We start from the raw sequence: 18,818 nt of genomic DNA, 5'->3' as shown, positions 1-18,818 counted from the left end.
ATTGAAAATCTTATACAGTTTACATATTCTAAAATATATCTAGAAATTGCTTTTAACATTTTAACCCTATTGTTTAATCAGTTGCATTAACGTTTTTCAAAGGCATTCACTTGGTTTTCTTAATTAGAGTGATCTTAAATATACTACAATTCAGGTCAGATTTTGTTTTGTTTTTATTTTAATATATTTTAATTCAAACACAACACAGTTGCTTCCTATAACAAAAAACACTGCACTTTAGAAAGGATGTGGAGAAGATTGAGAGAGTCCAGAGGAGAGCCATGCACATGATTAGAGGTCAAGAGAGCAGGCCTTATGAGGAGAGGCAGAGGCACGGGACTCTTCAGCCTGGAGAAGAGAAGGCTCAGGGTGCCCTTATGTACTTATAGGCAACCTATAAGTATATAAGGAGTGTGCATCAGGATCTGTGAGAATGTCTGTTCACCAGGGCACCCCAAGGAAAGACGAGGTCCAATGGTCACAAACTTCTGGATGACTGTTTTAGACTGTACATAAGTAAAAACTTTTTTACTGTCCAAGTCTCCGGAGTCTGGAATAGACGCCCCTCAGAAGTGGTGCAAGCACCTACTCTGGATACCTTTAAGAAATGCTTGGATGCTTATCTTCCTGCGGTGATCTGACCCCCACTGACTTCCTGCCCCTTGGGCAGGGGGCTGGACCAGATGATCTCATGAGGTCCCTTCCAACCCTAATATCTATGAAATCTATGAAGGCTGCTTGTGTTTAAGGTTTTAGTAAATATTTGACAATATAATTCTCCATAAACTGGAAACCACTGACAAAGCAACATATACAATAGTTTTTGCAATATTTCTTGTTCTAAAAAGATGAAAAATACTGCAAATACCATATTAAATTGTAGAATTATCTTGTAACTAGAAGCACTAGTTTTTGTACCTGAACTGCCTGAAGACGCCAGCCAGAATGGGGTCTTATTCTAATGAGTACTGTGCAAATTCCTTCCCCCCACCCCACTTGTTTTTTTAACAAGACTATCATTAAAATAAATAGGCTGCATCCACATGAGTGTGGACATTTGTTTCCCTGGGGACAAGAAGCAGAGACACACCTTGTGCTGCTGCTACTTGTCCCCAGGGAACACCTGTGCCATGTGCCTTCTGGTGTGTGGGAAGTTACCCTGGCTGGGGCAGGGGTGGCTGAGGCCAGCAACTGTGCTGACCCCAGAAGTCTTACCTGGGAGCCTCAGGGCCTCAGGGAGCTGCAGCCATGGCAATCTTGCTGCTTGGAGCCTGGCTGGTAGCCAGATCATGGGTGGGACACATTGCTCCCATGTGATGTGTCAGTCCTAAGCATTATCACCATCTCCATTTTACAGATAGGAAACTAAGGCACAGAGGTATAGAGGAATGACTTGCCCTAGGAACACAGGAAATTTGAGGTACAGCCAGAATTTGAGGCCCAAGCTACCTTCCTTTTCTTTGCGAAAAACCAGTACTGCTATATTTGATTAAGGAGGTGAAAATCAGAAGGGAGTGTTAACAAAAGGTGGCGTATTGGAAATACAGGTGGTGAAAAGTTCTAGGCATTATATATTGTTGCCAACTACTCCAAGCTATATTTTATTCCCCTCAGTTCTTCACTTGTATATTTACATATTATAGTTTGATTGGTGCGCATTTATTTTGTATGCTTGTTCTCATGTTTTTTTGTTCCTTTTATAGGGTGATTGTCTGTGATATCTTGGCAATAGCTTTATGGCAGGAGGTGCTCAGAGCCCAATTCAAAGCTCATATAAGAGGTTGCAACCTCACTTACACTAGGAAAGAACTTGGCCCTTAGTTCCAAAGGTAATGAAAGATATATATTTGATCCTTCTGTAGGGACCTTTCTCTTAAACTGTATGTAGCTTATCAGTGATTCTACATTTAGTTCACTAGAGTACAGTATATGGAACTTAATTTAGTATTAAATAGAAATGCTGAAGCAATTATGGATGCTTAGGTTACAGTTGGATGCATTACAGCACATTCTCTGGGGTTTTGAAGTATTATGCTCGATAATTTGATAAGCATATGAAATTTAATAAAGTCTAATTACAATTGTGTAATATAAAATGTACTGTAAATGCTGTTTGTATATCTCAAACTGATAAACAGGACATTTTATGTCATAATGTCTCAACAGTTAGCTGCATGAGTGCTAAATGTTGCTTTTAATTAAACAATAAAGAATGTAACAACCTTTATTGTATTGTTGTAAATTTTGATGTGGTACAACAATTTGATTCCTTAAAAATTAATTGCCTAAGAGTGTGTTTAAGTAATATTGATTATGCTGGTGCCTGGTGTTGATCTGTGATACTTAACCCAGCATTTAAAATATCTTTTTTCCATTATACATTTGTGATGCAAGAATAAAAGCGAAGTACAAAACAAATAGGCACTTGAATTCTAATAGCAATAAGCAATAAATGTCAGGCATCTGGAAATTATGGTTGCAATTTCATCAGAGTACACTTTGTTCTTCTATTATGCCTGCATGAATTTTGCTACAGGCAAAATCTATTACAGATAACAGTTAAGAACCTTTCTAATCTACACAGATAGTCATGGAAAAATGCTAGAAAACTAAATGTTAGAAAATGTAATATTGCCAAGTAAAACTGACACTCGTCAAAAATAATGTGACCACATTTAGGACTGCAAATGATAATTTCTTTAAGATCATGTTGAAATAGAAGTTTCTAGGATGTTTGACCCTGCCGAAGGGCATATGACTGATAGTATGCCGTATATCATTATATGTATTTGTGTACTATGTATGATAGATATTTATCTCTATACTGTGGGTTGGCTATTTCGCTTGTTTAATGATTGCTACCTGAAATAGCAATTACAAAGTCAGATTATACATGAGAAGCCAGTATTTTTCCACTGCCAGTGGTTATATTTGAATAGTGGATATTTGTTCCAGGTCATCTCTAGTGCCCTTATGAAAGGGCATACTTGATGTACATTATGACCCTTTACAGCTTTTTAGTTAATTCTGTGTAGATTTATTCATAGAGGCTTGCTGATCAGATTCTGTCTGTAAGTTTCCAGTAGCAGTTCATTTATTGTATCTGATGTTTTGATGCTAAAAACACTTTTCTTGGTGGTCTGAATTCACTCTTGGATTACAATGGCTTCCAACAGCACAAACCAGGGCTCAGGACCCTGGTGAGAGGTCTACCTGGGGCAACAGTAGTGCGGGTGAGAGTTTATAATACAGCTTCCTGTGTATCTATCCATTCTTAACTCAGATTGCTGTCTGGTAAGGAACAAGAGAGGTGTTGACTCAGCTATCCCTTCTGCAGCTCTCTATGAAGTGGCTGAGCAGGAACAGGCCAAAAAGGGTGGCACGGAAAGATTATCTGCAGTCTACATTAGAGCAGAGGAAAAATGTGTACTATCCTCTCTCAGTTTGTGTGAGCCATGCCAGCTTATTCCCATGTTATCAGGGCTAATGCGCATTTCCTGTGGAGTCTCTGGATACCCTTCTTTTCATATTACCTGTATTGCATTTTGTGTTTATTCTGTTGTATCGTGTTCTGTTGTACAGAAAGGCAGCTGAACCTGGCCTCCCTCCCAGAACATTCATAGATTCATAGGGGCTGGAAGGGACCTTGTCGATCATTGGGTCCAGTCCCCCTCCACTAGGCAGGAAAAGACAACTGGGATCAAGTGACCCCAGCGAGGCCACTGTCCATTTTCCTTTTGAAGATTTCCAGGGTAGGTGACTGCACCACCACTAGAGGGAGTCTGGACACCCTGACTTAAAGGAGTTTTTCCTGGAATTGAGCCTGAAGCAGGCTTCCAGCAGTATGTATCCATTGCACCTGGTCTTCCCCAGGGGTACCCATGTAAACTGCTGTTCACCACGTTTTTGATGTATTCCCCTCATGTAGTGGTAAGCCACTACGAAGTCCCCTCTCAGACTTCTCTTCTGTAGGCTGAAGAAGCCCAAGTCCCTCAGCCTTTCCTCAGATCACTTGTCTTGCAAGTCCCTGATCACAGCATATTTTTTGCCCTGCTAGCTACAGCATCTCACTGCTGGCTCCTGTTTATGCAATGGTTGATCACTACCCCTAGGTCCCTTTCGGCCATGGTGCAAGTCAAATTGTCACCACTGAGCCTGTAGGTATGTTGGGGATTGTTTGCCCCCAGATGGAGCACCTTACACTTCTGAATTTTGAATTTCATCTAGTTCTGGTTTGCCCACCTCTCCAGCCTGTCCAGGTCCACTTGTACCTGCAACCTATCTTCTGGCATGACCACGCTTCTCCATAACTTGGTGTCATCCACAAACTTGGCCAGTGAGTTGTTCACCTCCACATCAAAATCATTGATAAAGATGTTGAAAAGCACTGGTTTAAGCACAGACCCTTGAGGGATAACACTGGCCACTTCTCTCCAGGACAACACAGATCCATTTGTCAGAACTCTCTGGGTCCTACCATGCAGCCACTTTCCCACCCACTGAACTGTTGAGTAGTTAAGACCACAATCTTCCAATTTTTCCTCAAGAATATCATAGGATACTAAATTAAAAGCCTTTTGTAAGTCTAGGTATATAATGTTGACCTTCTCTCCTGTGTCCAGGTGGTGAGAGATCTGTTCAAAGAAGGAGATGAGATTGGTATGACAAGACCTACCCACGATGATGCCATGCTGGCTGTTGTTCAGAATCTTACCCTCAATGAGTAAATCACATATAGATTCTTTAATGAGTTTTTCCAGGATTTTCCCTCGGATGGAGGTTAGGATGATTGGTTTATATTTGCCTGGACCCTCCCTCTTCCCCTTCTTGAAGATGGTCATAATGTTGGCCCTCTTCCAATCCTCAGAGATCTCCCATGTGTGCCATGATTTCTGAAAGAGTTTTGCCAGGGGTTCTTCAATGACTTCAGCCAGTTCCATCAGCACTCTCAGGTGAAGTTCATCTGGTCTTGCTGACTTATAAATGTCTAGCTTTTAGTTGGTTTTCCACAAGCTCAGCATCCACAGTGGGAAGGCTATCATTCCTAACATGCCCCCTGTGATCCTTATCTTGCTTGTCTTTCCTCTTGGTCCAGTGAAATACCAAAGCAAAGTGGACATTCAGGAGTTCAGTTTTTTTCCTGAGTGTCCATTACCAGGTGTCCCAAGGTGTTAAGCAGGGGCCTCATGCTTCCATTTGTTTTTCTTCTGCTCTCAAATGTAGCCTATGCCTTTTGGAGTTTGCCCTCTCCACCAACACGATGATCCTTGTGGACAGCCACCACTAGAAACACAAGCAAGGAACTCATCTCTTATTCATGGTACAAACACAGCTATCTTTGGTGTTCTTGGTTTACAGCTGTACCTGAAAAATGGACCAAAAGGATAGAAAGCCATACAAAATACAAGAGCAGGAGTATTAGACTAAGATAATGGCAAAGGCTGTGATACAGTAATAACTGGAAGAAAACTAACATTTTAGGGTATGTTCTTGTATGCTGATTGTGGTAATTCTTTGGAGACACTTGGGAATGGTTTCTGATCACAGTGTCATAAAGTTTGATTAAACAGTATTTGTTCAGGGTAAGTGAAACTCTACTTGGAGGATGTAGCTGCTTCTGTCCCAGACAATCTATCAGTCTTCAAGGAGAGTCTGTGTTTACCAAGATATTTGGTGGAAGATTTTAGAGGAATTAGTTTTGGAATGAGAATATTTTAATTTCATAAAAAATATCAACCAGGGTACCAGGTTTCTCTAAGATTCTTGTTAGCAGGAAAGCTTCGAAGTAAGAGACACAAAGTGACCTTTACTTAAATGCTAATAGTAAATATCATTTTTTCTTCATTTGTATGATTTCCAGTGGCTCTGACTTTATCCCATAATGACCTAGCAATAGTGCCATATTCAGAGAGGCTTGATTATCTTAATTCTCTATTTTTAATGCTGCCTTGTCATTTTCACCTTCTTCAAAATATGTACAACTTGGTGAATAGTTCGTTTTTTGATTTAATGCCTAAACAAAAGCAAAACAAAACACCAAAAAAACAACATCAGATAAACAAACAACACCCCCAATTGGTTCAGGTTGAACAGAAATAGAAAAATGTTCAGGTTTTGTGGCTAAACGAAATAAACATATACTTTCATTTGAGATTGACTTGACTGTGATGTTGGACTTGGGCAGACTCAGTATCTATTTATGGAGTTATGCTGTTGGGTCCCTGTGCACTTATGCTGTCCTCCTTGAAATGCTCCTGCTATTATTAAGCAGCTAGTCAGTTGTACTTCTACTGCAATTCAGTGGTCAAATGCAGTCTTTTTTTCTTAGTAAAATTTATCTCCCTACATAAAACAAATAACTTCAACTTTCAACCCCAGTCCCACAATACCTTCCATTCCACACACACTATTTTTCCTTTCCAAAGTATTTTTAGAATGAAAATTATATAATCTACATGTATTGCATTTCTTTTTGGTATCTAACATTCCTGTTTTAAAATCAGCCCCTCATGTGCATGATAGCTCCTTTTATTTTTAGATTTTAAGAGACTGATATTTCATTATGTTTCTGTTAGTTTGTATGTGGTCTACTATAAAGCTCCCTAGATGTTTGGAAAGGGCACCTTAATGAGCTATTATTTATTATGATATATACAAAAAGAATAATAACTATATATATAACAACATAGGATTCAATCCTGCAAGATGCTCAAGTCTTTGGTTTTGATTCAGCTAACCACTCAAGCATGTTGCTGGAATAGGGTCAGAGGGCTCGGCACCTACAGGATTGATCTCATGGGAAACAATGAGATGATGGGTTGGCAATAGTATTGCCACCACCAAGAATTCAAAAATCATTGCTCAGGGCCTCCATTATTCTGAGGTGTTTTTAGAATAATACATGTTTTGGGCTCTTTTTTGCTATGATTTCAGAGACTCTGGGGTGCACTCTTCACATTTGCAAGCTTTTCTCTACAACCACAAGGGTCAGAAAAAAATTCAAATATAAGGTTGGATTCTCCAAAGAATCACTTGATTTCAGCATGAGTTATTCTTGTTAATGTATGGATCATTACACATAGTAATCCTTAAACAAATAGAAAGTATGGCCCCATATCTGTCTACATTATGCATTTAGTCATACACTTCTTTTCTGAATGCCCTTATTCTTCTGACCTGAATCCTACCCCCTAAGAATGACTGTCACAAATTATTTATAGATAACTAGCATTTATTTCTATTTTAAGTCACTGTCTTCCCTTTCTCTTGGATATGGGGAAAAATAAACGGAGATAGCCAAATGGCCTCCTTTGTGATATTTTGTTTATGTGTCTCTGCCATGATTTGAACCCAGGGGTTTGGAAGATATTAGTGTACTTAACAATCAGGCTGCTTCAGACTGTTGGCATCTAGGACTCTTTTTCTTTGGAAATAGAGAATAGAATTTGGCCTCAGCAAAGGAAAGAGTTGTTAAAGAAGAATGGTATGAGCTCCTTCCTAGGCTAAAAATTAAAGTCCTAATTTTGATTTCAATAACTGTAAGTACATTCTCCAAGACAATGAAGAGGCTATTCTCCATTGTTCATGCAACTTGCATTATAACAGTGTAGCTCTCTTCTCCCCCTAGTGGATCATGTTAAAAAGAAGCTTATGAATCTGCTGCTGTTGAGCTAGTGGCCTTTAACTGTCACAGTACAGGCTTATATGTTTCTATGTGGAAGTCCAAGATTCAGCTCCTGCTAGCAGGTCATCCAAGGAGGTTTTGCATCTACAAGAGCCAATAATTGAATTTACCATGAAACAATCATGACAAGTTAACTTGGTTCTTGGTTTTTTTCCTATTTTCTTGATGGGTACCTTACATATTCATAAATAGAAAATCTATCCTGTTGGGGATTTTGGCTGGGTGCCTGTGTTCCATCAAAAAAGAAAACAAAATCCCATACCCTAGAACAAGAACTAAATAACTTGGAGGGTGAAAATGAATTGTGTCCTCCTAATAGTCAGTGTGATCTAGTATAATAGTTGTGATGTGTAATTCCTTCTCACAGGTATGCTTGTTCTTAAATGTTTGATCATTCTTGCCAAAGAAATATATATTAAAAAAAACACTTTCATATTAAATGACAATATGAACAAAGTCTATTAATGTCTTTGATGCCACCAGGGTTGGAAACCCTAGGGCTAGAATCTGTAGCAATTGTATGCATATATCTATGAATTTTTCAAGCAACCAGGCCAGATTCTGACTTAAATGTGTGATTAACTTCCTCAGTGTAAATAAGGGGTTCACTTTTGGGTCTTTAATAAATGAGATTGCAATCAGACTTCAGTTTCTGGCATTACTTTAACAAAGACCTATAGCATGAAGCCATTTTTTTTTGAAGATGTATACTGCAGTAAGTACTAAGTTAATGTGCAATTTGCAGCTGGTTATACACAGTAATACACGGTAACTTTTATATTCAGATCAAATACTTATTTGAATAAAAATTATTCAGAGTGGCATGCAAAGATCAACTCCCTGTGTACTCTTTTTGAATGAAAATGATTTATCTGAATACATTTTGTTCATTATTTTGCTGATTATGGGTGGAAACTTTGTATTTTTATATAGATTTCAGATATGATGAACTCTGAATACATTGAATTTGTTGAAGTTTTATAGTTGGGTAATTTTAAAATTTCAGACATTACAATAAAACGTACAAATCATTTGACTGAGAAGACATTTATCATCAGCCTGAGCATCCTTACTCAGTTCCTCAGTATATGTTCAAGTTTTTTTCATACAGCTGCAAGATTACACATTTTTAACCCTTTTGGTTATAATCATGTACAGCATAACATTTATTCAGAATTGCCAAGCTCTTCCCAGATCTCTTTGATATATTCCTTATATCATTATGACTCACTTGCACTCTTCTAAACACAGTATGATCCTCTTTAGTAACTATAAATTTCTTCACCTTATTATAATGCCTGTAGACATTCCTATTTCCTGGCATTCTGCATAGCACTATACATAGCACTAAACTATGTAGTTGCTAGGTTTTCCAGGTTGTTTTGACCATCTGTTCTAGCTAATGGTTTAAATTGCAAAGTAGGATTTCTAGTCACTCTTCTTTTAATGTATTCATACTTGGAAAATTGTAGACAAACCCTGTGGAAGTAAAGACAAAAAATATAATATCACCATCAACGGGAGCTGCAGATGTTAATAATTTTCATTAGTAAGTGAATGCTAAATCCCTCAAAACATTGCCTTAGCTAGAATTTTATAGGACATTTTAAAAAGGCTGGTGGGCGATGTACTGTGAACTTAAAATACATGTGAGGTGAGGCTCTGATGTAACTTCTGCTGTGGTTTCCATGAAAGGAAAGTGTTTCCAGCATAGGGCTTGTGGTGCTGCAGTGTGTCTGTAATCCTCCTTTCACCAGCAGAATTTTAGATGTCCAGCATGGCACTAAAATTAAATGAGGAGCTTACAGACAGAAATTCAAAAGATAGACTACATTAGAGAGTCCAATGGGAGTGAAGGGGAAGTAATCAAGTCATGGGTGCAGCACTGGGACTGCATCCTGAGACCTGGCATCTTCATCCAGCTCCGGCACTAGTCTCCAGAATGACCTTGGGCAAATCACTCCACCCCTCTGCGTCTCAGACTTCCCACCTGTAAGACTGGATAATACTGCTTGCTTTCTTTGGAAAGCATTTTGAACTAGATATGATTCTTATAATTATGTAAGTAAATTAAGACTGCTAGTATGGATACCAGTTGAGGAAGAAAGGAAGTTGACACCAGTTGAGGATGGACCTCTGTTTATTAAGAACTTGTGTTAGACTACCTGGTGCACAAGAGAATATTTATATGGAGACCTTGTTCTACAAAAATATTTCTATTTCTTATATTCATCACTTTTATGAATCCCAGATTCTCACCTACAGTAAGCTATGATCTCTTTAATAGTAAAGGGGCAGCTAAATGGCTACCAATTGATTTCCACAATGCTTTCTTTAAATATACATGTCCATGATCAGGAAACTTGTAATAGTGAATATCTTGCATGTTATTCCATTTGCCTGTTTAATATCAGTGTGTCACACTGTAAAATGTAAATGAGTTCATGTTGATAGCAGTGTGCTTTAAACTGCTGTTGAGTAATGTAGTTACATTAGATAACATACAAGGTGTCACCTAATTAGGTATTAGCATATCTGTATTAGCATATCTGCTATATAATTTCAAACCTAATTTGTTTGAGAGGCACATTCCACTAAAGTGGGAGAGAAGAGCTACTACAAATGCTAGTGCTGGTAGAAGTGCTGGAGTTGATCTCTGCAGCCAAACATGTTCACCAATGACCAATGTATTGTAAAAAGAATATGATGGATAATTGATGTCCAATAATAACTTTGTCTTCCTCATTCTATTGGCCATTAAATTCCCTTATAAACTAATAACACAATTTATAAAATATTCCCTGGAAAAAAATTACACTATTTGTAACCCAGGAAAGGTGTTTATACATAAATATAATGTTACCTGACTCTTCTTAATCAGTTTAGGCTCTTTGAAAACCTTGGCTCTAAAGCTTAAAGGTAAAATCCCAGCCAATGGGAGGGTTTACTAAAGAAAACATGAAGAATGTTTTTAAAGGCCTTAAAAGTTTTGGCTCTGACAATAGGACTGGAAGCTCTTTGTCCTGTGTTCTACATAGCACCTGGGCTGTGACCGGTGTTCCTAAGAGCATACTGCAATACAAATAAATAGTAAAACTTAATAACAATAATACTAAAATTCCTTCAGCTAGCTACAGTTGAGTATCTTTGTGGAATATGCTCCAGCTTTATAATTAATATTGGGTAACTGTTTTACATTTCTTTTGCAACATGGAATTGAGTAGAATCTGGATAAAATAGAATGTGTTAATGTTCTTCTTTCAGTTAAATTTCATGGAACAAGTTTATTATTATATACACAACAGGGGACTTGTTGGACTTTTGAATACACTAATTGTACCTCTCAACCTCTACATTTACAGGCTGAGACAACTTTTTTCCTATGCAGATTGAGTACTTGCATTCACCACTAATTGATATTTGCAATGAATTCAATCACGTGTGTGTGCAGAGGTTCATTGTACCCATTCAGATGTATACCCCTCAGAAGCCCACCTGGGCAGATCTATACTATCTAATCAATTCAATTTTACATAGTAATGTATTTTCATTCCTAGGTGAATTAATTCCTATTTTTTGTGATAAATCTGCTGTGTGAAAGATGGCAAATTGTAATATGCTATATACAATTCCAAAGTTCCAATTGTATTAGCATTTCTGTCTGGCAACATGCAGGTGCAGTAAATAACTTCAGTATCAACAGCCTTGGTGTTTATCTACAAAGTTATGTGATGAAATATTCTGAACTAGGATTGGGAAACTAATTTATTAGACAAATGCTCTAACTACTTGGTATTGAACAGGTACCCCAGTAGTACTGTGTTCAGTACTGTTTGTGTGATGTTGATATGAATTAACCCCCCAAAATGAAAAGATGAAAGAGATCGGGGAAATACTGCCATAAGAAAATATTGCTAAACAAAAAGAGGTTAGTAAGAACTCAAGTTTACAAAGAGGAGGAGATATATTCACAGATAATTAGATTTATGCAGTTATTATATGAGGGGCAATTTTGTTTCAGTGGGCTGACCTTTCTTTGCACAGAGAAATGGAACTTTACCCTGAAGCCATAGGGAATACAAAGAAGCACGGTAATGACAGTGACAGTAAAGCAGGTGGTTTATTTAGAAAATAGAACATAATAAACCGTGTAAAGCATTTGGAGTGAAATATGTAGCACCCCCAGAATTCTGATAAATCTTCTCCTTGGAACACGCATACATTGCCTATTAAAAGAAATGAGGTTAAACCCAGAATGCACAAGGCTGCAAGCTGATAATGTATATTAGTACTAGCAGTAAGAATTATTTAGGGTCTGTTAGGGTGCTACCATTACACTAGATAGTATTTAACATGAATGAAGCTAGAACAACTTTATCCATTTTGCAATGTAGGTAATGGAATAATAGGATTGGAAGGGACTTCAAAGATCAACACCCTGCATAGATGCAGGGTGCCCTGTCTCTAAACCATCCCAGACTAAGACCTATCCAGCCCCTTCTGGAAAAACTTCCAATGAAAGCAGTTCCATCTCTAGGCAACTCATTCTGCTGTCCTATGGTTTCTACATGAAGAAAGTTTATTTGCCGAAAATTATTATAAATCTGATATCTGTTTTAATCCAGTGCCTTATGCCTTGCTCTCTGTAGCAAGGGAGAACCATTGTTCTCTTTCTTTGTGGTAGCTTTTAGATATCTGAATGCTACTAACATGCTTTCTCCTTTTCCCACCCCAGCATCTTTTCTCCAGATTCTCTCTACCTTTGTTCTTGTCTGACTTATTTCCAAACCCCTTTATCAACTTTGTCACTCACTTTTGGATCCCCTTCAGTTTCTCTATAGCCTTCGTAAAATGTGATCTCAGAGCACAGTAGTCTAGCGGACTTAAACAATACTAAGTAGAGTGAAGCCATCTCTTCTTGGATCTGATTATACTACCCCTTGTCTACCTGTGGTTCAGTTTTTTGCCAGCTCTGTGTTTGTTCTTGGCCTAGCCTTTACTCTACCTTTCTAATTGCTAGAGAAAACTTATGTGGTTTCTTGTTGTCCAGGGCTGGATCCAAGGGAGTGTAGGGCAGTTACAGTTTTGGCATGGCTCAGTGACTCTGGGGTGAATACTGCTGCTGCTTGCCCTGCTTTTCTTCTGCCACTGAATTTGGTGGTGGGCAAGGGGATGAGAGGGGAGCCATGGTGACATTCACCCCTGGGGTTCCAGAGTGGTACCAAATTGGAGGCTCTGGCAAGAAGCACTGCTGATGAGCTGGTGAGCTCAAAGAGTTCACTAAGCGTGCACAGCGGTATTGATAAGGGAGATGGGAGATCACTAATTTGGCACCTGAATGCCCGCAACGGTCGTTATTCCTCAAAACCCCCTCTCCTGCAGTACATGCTGGCAGGAGGCTAATTGCTTTAACCAGCCCAAGCTATTCTGGCCACAGGCTGGCGATCGTTGATTAGACACTGACATGCAAATGAGGGTATCATCAACAACCAGTGGATTAGACAACAACAATAGCCAACACTAACTATATACTACAACACACTGAAAATGCTTCTAACAATATACCTAATTACACCAAGCAGGTGGTGCTAAAGAACAATTACTGGCTCTCTCCCTTCGCAGCAGCAGTGCTATAGGCAGCAACCACACAACCAACAGATGAGGTCTTGGTCCCACATGGATCTTCACTCCATACACAAGCAACAAGGGAGAGGAGAGCTTACTCGCTCTTGCATTCACGCAAGAGAGATGAGGTATTGGTCGCACATGGGCCCTCACTCACTGTCACACTCAGCTGGTCCAAATGACCTATAATTCCCTGCCACATGTACACAGATGCACACAACGTGACATGTTCTGCTACAATGCTGTACACCAGTGACATCTACAAGCACACAAAGACCCACCATACTGTACAGGGAACAACCACAGCCTTGGGTGGGATCCCACTTAAGCCTCTCACCATTCGCACTGCAGGGGATACTCCTTGGTGCACTCATAGGTGCAGCCCCAGGAAGGCCCCACATACATGACCAAACTTACACATCACATTCAATCTGCAGGGAACAATGGTCACACTGATCAGCTCCCTTTTATGCAAGCATCTTGATTGACACCTGTCCATCAATACCACATCCAAACACTCGTGCACCTGACACCATGCTTTTCCACATGGCACTCTCTCATGTGCATGGTATTCAACTGTCACTCAAATTAACACACTCATTTCTTCCTAACATTTTCCTGCCAAAATGTGGGGTACTCACTGGGCATGCTCACAACAACAAAAGTAGGTCATTACATACTGGAGTTGAGAAGTTGAGAAGTTCTGATAATCCAGAACCTCCTCACTCATTCAAACTAGGCAATGCAGGCAAGGGACAACACAACTGACCCTAACAGCACAGCCACAGAGGGTGCAACTATATCCCCCTCTGCCCTGTGAATCCACTCCTGCTGCTGCCCTCTTTTCTTCATTTGACCTCCTTTAGCTGTGCACTCACTTGCCCACCAAATAGCTCTGTTCATACTGTGCCTGACCAGCAGCTACTTGCCCTCAAGCAAGTGGTGAGAGATGGAGAGAGCTGGGAAGTTTTAGAATCTGTGTCTCTTTCCCACCTTCTCCTCAATTTTGCCAGTCAGACTTGCTAGCTGAACAGCTAAAAGGAAGTAAGCTGCTCCACAAAAAGAGGTGACTTATTCCAGGATGCAAGAAGGAAGAATGATGGAAACTTTGTTTTGGGGAAAGAGGGAGGCATATAACTGGATTACTCTAAATAAAGTGCACTTTTTGCATCATCTCTTTCTTGAACTGTACCTGAAAGTTTAATTTAGCCCTAGTCTTTACTGCTTAATAGTAAATTGAGGAGAAATTTACTTTAGTCAATACTCGGAGTAACTTTTTAAATAATTACACCTTCATAAAACAAGAAAGGATAACATTTAACTGCATGAAAAGAAATCCAGTGGATTTCCTAATAATTATACACCATAGAAGCCCTGTTTGGCATGGCCTAGAGGCCTAGACAGAAAATAAGAAACAGACTAAAAGGATAGTAATGAGAAATCTGACTTATTCCACAGGTATGTTTAGTTTGGCATTTAATGAACTTTACGCTACCTACATTATCATAGCTAATGACCTGACCAATTGTTGGTGATACCTTCAGGTACTTTCCCATGTCTGCCACTAAAGAAAGATTTTCCTTGACAGCGATGTGATTGGTTAATGGCAGACAAGGAAAATAATTGACAACTCAGCCAAAACATCTGGGATGAAATACATTTTGTCAAAGAGCTAAAGCCCTTGTGTTGAGAAAATGCATTTTTTCACTCTGATCCATTCTGTCAACAAAATACTTTTCATCAGAAACATCAAAGCCATTCCATCTGCAAATTTCATTTTTTGAATCCCTTAATCTGTTCTGTTGACAAAAAATTCTGTCAACTGCCTCAAACCATTGTATTAACAAATTTCATTTTGTCAATCATGATTTATTCTTCTGGCAAATGTATCCTGTAATACTCTGCTCCATTCTGTGGACAGAATGTGTGTCAGGGCCTCAATCTTAATTTTTTAGGAAGTGAAAGGAAAAAATGAAAGTTGTGTTACAGCTGCTAATTTACTGCATCTGTCCAGTGATTTTGTTTATTTTAAATAAATTCAGTTACATTCAATTTTCTGCTGAATAATGCAAAACTTAGCGAAGTAAGGAAGTTATAGTGATAATAAAATCACATTTCTCAGTTAATATTTTCTTTTCTGCAGTACCTTGTCTACTAATCATAGCTTTTTTAGTTTCACAGCATGCAGGAACAGATCTCCAACAAGCATTTGCTTAGCTGCCTTGTAGTGTTGATATACTGATCTTTATTGTAGTATCACTGGTTATAATGAGATTGTACTTGAAACTGAATTGAACATCACATTTACTGTGATTACATTCCATCTTAATTTCACATGAACTAACATAACACTGAAATGGATTAATAGCAAACTCCTGCCTGAAAAATACTTCTGTTTAAATGCAGAATTATTTCATAATAAAAGAATAATAAGGTAGAAGCTCTCAATTTAAAATTCCTCTTATCTATCAGGACCAAACTGTGGTATGCACTGTACCAACACAGAACAAAATGATGGTCCCTTGAGCTTAAAATCTAAATATAATACAAGAGACAGCAGATGGATGCAGTTTTCTTTACTATACATACGTAGTCTTTTGCCTTTACTAAATATTTATGTGCTGGTTGTCCAGTTTTTACTTCATTTGCAGCCATCATATGTAATATGTATCTCTTCTCTCTTGTTCTCATCAAAAACTATGTACCTATGAGTATATATATGGAATTTTGTGTGAAATGATATGCTGTGCAGTGTAATTGTAAATACAGCAAAATCTTCTTGTATATAGTAAAGAAGTAGGTATAATGCAATACCTATTGGATAATTGTGTGCCACATATTATTTGAGAATTGTAACTTTTTATTTTATTTAACAATTGACATACAATATTGATTTGTGATAAAGATTTAAAGAACTGATTGTGAAAAATGTCTGTCCAAAGTCATTGACTTTTATTTTCCTCAAACAATAATTTACAATACTGCTTCACAGGTTAATACTGCTTTGCATTGCCCAACATGAAACACAGAATACAGTATACATACAGAAAAATCACAGAGACAAAATATGAATATTGGTTCTGCAATATCTGCTTTAAGTCTCCAATTATTTAGCAGTCTGTCTACATTCAGCAAATCTTCAGCATATGCTTAATATTAAATCAATGAGATTTAAGCACATTCAATTCAATGGCAAAATCCCCATTTACTTAGTGCTACAGCTATAGGATTCAACCATAAGTGCGTTTCCAAATAAGGAGGATCTGAAGTATATTCTTAAATGTTTTACCCAGTTAAGGCAAAAATCTGCCCAAATGAAAAATCATGTTCTCATATACCAGCACTCTGACAGATCTAGGTTTATGCTATGATTTGTGCTAGGTTCTTAGTTTGGATAGTATTGTTCTCTTCAATGCCTCTGTTAGCATTTACACACATTGTCTCATGCTGTGTCTGTTACTTGAGGATCTGAGGTACTTTCTTTCCTGGCAAATCTCAAGTATTTTGAGCTATGGTACCTTTGACTGCCCATTTAAATGGCTTTTCTGTAAAGCAACCCAATCTTGGTGAGGTCCAGGTGGGATTATTGTCTGTACCCAGGAGGATTGGCTGACTGCTTGTTTATCAAGACAGGGACTTTGAATGTGTGTCATAAGACTTTTTTTCTTTTTTTTATCTTCCGGGTGCATCTGTAGGTCTGGTTCTTGCTGAGTTTCAAATAATTAACATCTTATGGAAAGTTTTTGCTCCTGTGTACATTAGTATGTTTTCTGGGGAGCCATGCGGTGATTTCAGTGGAGTCACAAAGAATAAAGCTGGTAAATCAGGCTCATGAACCTAATTTGTTATGATTCACTGTCTTTGGGCTAGATTAATAATTCCACTCATACCTGAACCAGATTGTGGCTAGGCACAGACTGGTTCACCCCACTGAGGACCTTACCCTTAGATCCCCAGTTAGGTTAATCTAAGTGCAAACTGTACAGAAGTTCAGGAAGGTTAGATAGTCTAAAAGCGATCAACTTGATCTAAATTAACTGTAGCTCAGAAGTAGTCTAACTTAGATCAGGTTCAGCAAGACTGATTTAACTGAATTTCTGTACAGTGCTCAGCACAGCCTTGGGGCTGGGAAAGCTCAGCTGTTGATCCAAGCCCCACGGTTGTGTTTTCTTGCCTGTATCCCAACACCAGGCTATTTTTACACCCTCCACCAACCCCTCACCCCACCCCTAGATGGACAACTGCACCCATAGACCAACTAGCTCCCCCCACCCCCAAGCCCACCAAACCCCCATCCTGCAAGCCACCCCTGGTGCTGGTTTTACCAGTATTCACCAGTGCCAGGAGCTGATGGAAGTAACACATAGTGGGGGTAGGGATGGGAGGGTTGGTTAACAAAGTGGGTTGTTTGTCTGGGGGTAGGAGGGTCAGGGGGCTAAAAATAGCCCCTGGTCACAAGGTGGGGAGAGATTCCCATTGTCACCAACCAACCCTACAGAGCTGCCAGCTTTACTTATCCCATGCATGCTCCTATGAAGCCACCAGTCCTTCTAATGTGCCCACTTCTCCACCTAGCTCAGCTTTCTTTAATTAGGCTCTTGTGCCCACTGAAAACTAGTAAAACTGGCACTAGGAGCAGTTGTGGGGTCAGGGGAAGTTTGCTGATGCTGGAAGGGGTGTGGAAGGATTTGATGGAATCAGAGAACCCCTGATGGGATTTGTGGACCCTCTAGACCCCCTGATCCTGCCAAAACATTTTGGACCCCATCAACCCTCCTATGGACCCTGCTAGCCCCCTGATTCCCCCCCTCACAGACCCTGCTTGCTCCCCTGATTCCCACAAGCCCCCCTGTGGACTCCCTTAACCCTCCTGAATTTTCCAAACCTTCCCAGCCTACTAGACCCCCTTATCCCCTCTTACCTTAAATCAGGTGGCCATTTTTAACTCCATCTAACTTCCCCTAATCTACCCAAATGTCTGTACAAACCCTTACATACCTGAATCAGAGATTGTATGCAGTTGGTTTGAGCTATGTTTTGTCCATTACTCTCCTTGGGTGCATCCAGATGAGCATGCAGGTGCCTCTTGCCCCATCTCAAACCCCTTTGAGACGGGGCAAGAGGTATGTGTGGGAACAAAAAAATGTTCCTTCTGCTGCAAACTTGCAGTGTGGGGAGAAAATTAGACCCCTGGATATCCAGGGGTCTAAAAAAATGAAGCTTAAAAAAGCGGAGCAGGGCACAGTCCTGGACCATGCCCTGAGGCAACCAGAGGCTGGGTCCTCCATGGAGATGCTCTAGATGCCAGAGTGTCTCTATGGTTGGCTTCTTGCCCTGGTGCTGAACACGAGGCCTACCACATGCCAAAGATCAAAGTCTTTGATTTCGGATGCCGATGGCAAAAGAGCAAAAGATCAGATGGCAATAGGTCAGAGGCTTACACAACAAACTCTGTAATTGTAGTCTCACACTATTATTTTTTAGTTTGTAACAGTGCTGCATATTCACA

At 39.3% G+C, this 18,818-nt stretch overlaps 1 long non-coding RNA gene across 1 annotated transcript; it reads right to left on the bottom strand.

Annotated features, from left to right (window-relative positions):
- Positions 1-7,897: 7,897 nt before the first annotated feature.
- Positions 7,898-17,339, bottom strand: LOC109289604. Its single transcript, XR_002095423.1, has 3 exons — positions 17,248-17,339; positions 16,660-16,663; positions 7,898-7,910 (listed from the first exon to the last, which is right to left on the bottom strand). It is a non-coding gene; the product is annotated as an uncharacterized LOC109289604 (long non-coding RNA).
- Positions 17,340-18,818: the final 1,479 nt, after the last annotated feature.

Source organism: Gavialis gangeticus, unplaced genomic scaffold (genome assembly GCF_001723915.1).
Source record: "Gavialis gangeticus isolate Ggan-Ray unplaced genomic scaffold, GavGan_comp1, whole genome shotgun sequence".
Taxonomy (NCBI): Eukaryota; Metazoa; Chordata; order Crocodylia; family Gavialidae; genus Gavialis; species Gavialis gangeticus.
This window is presented reverse-complemented; position numbering and strand designations above follow the sequence as displayed.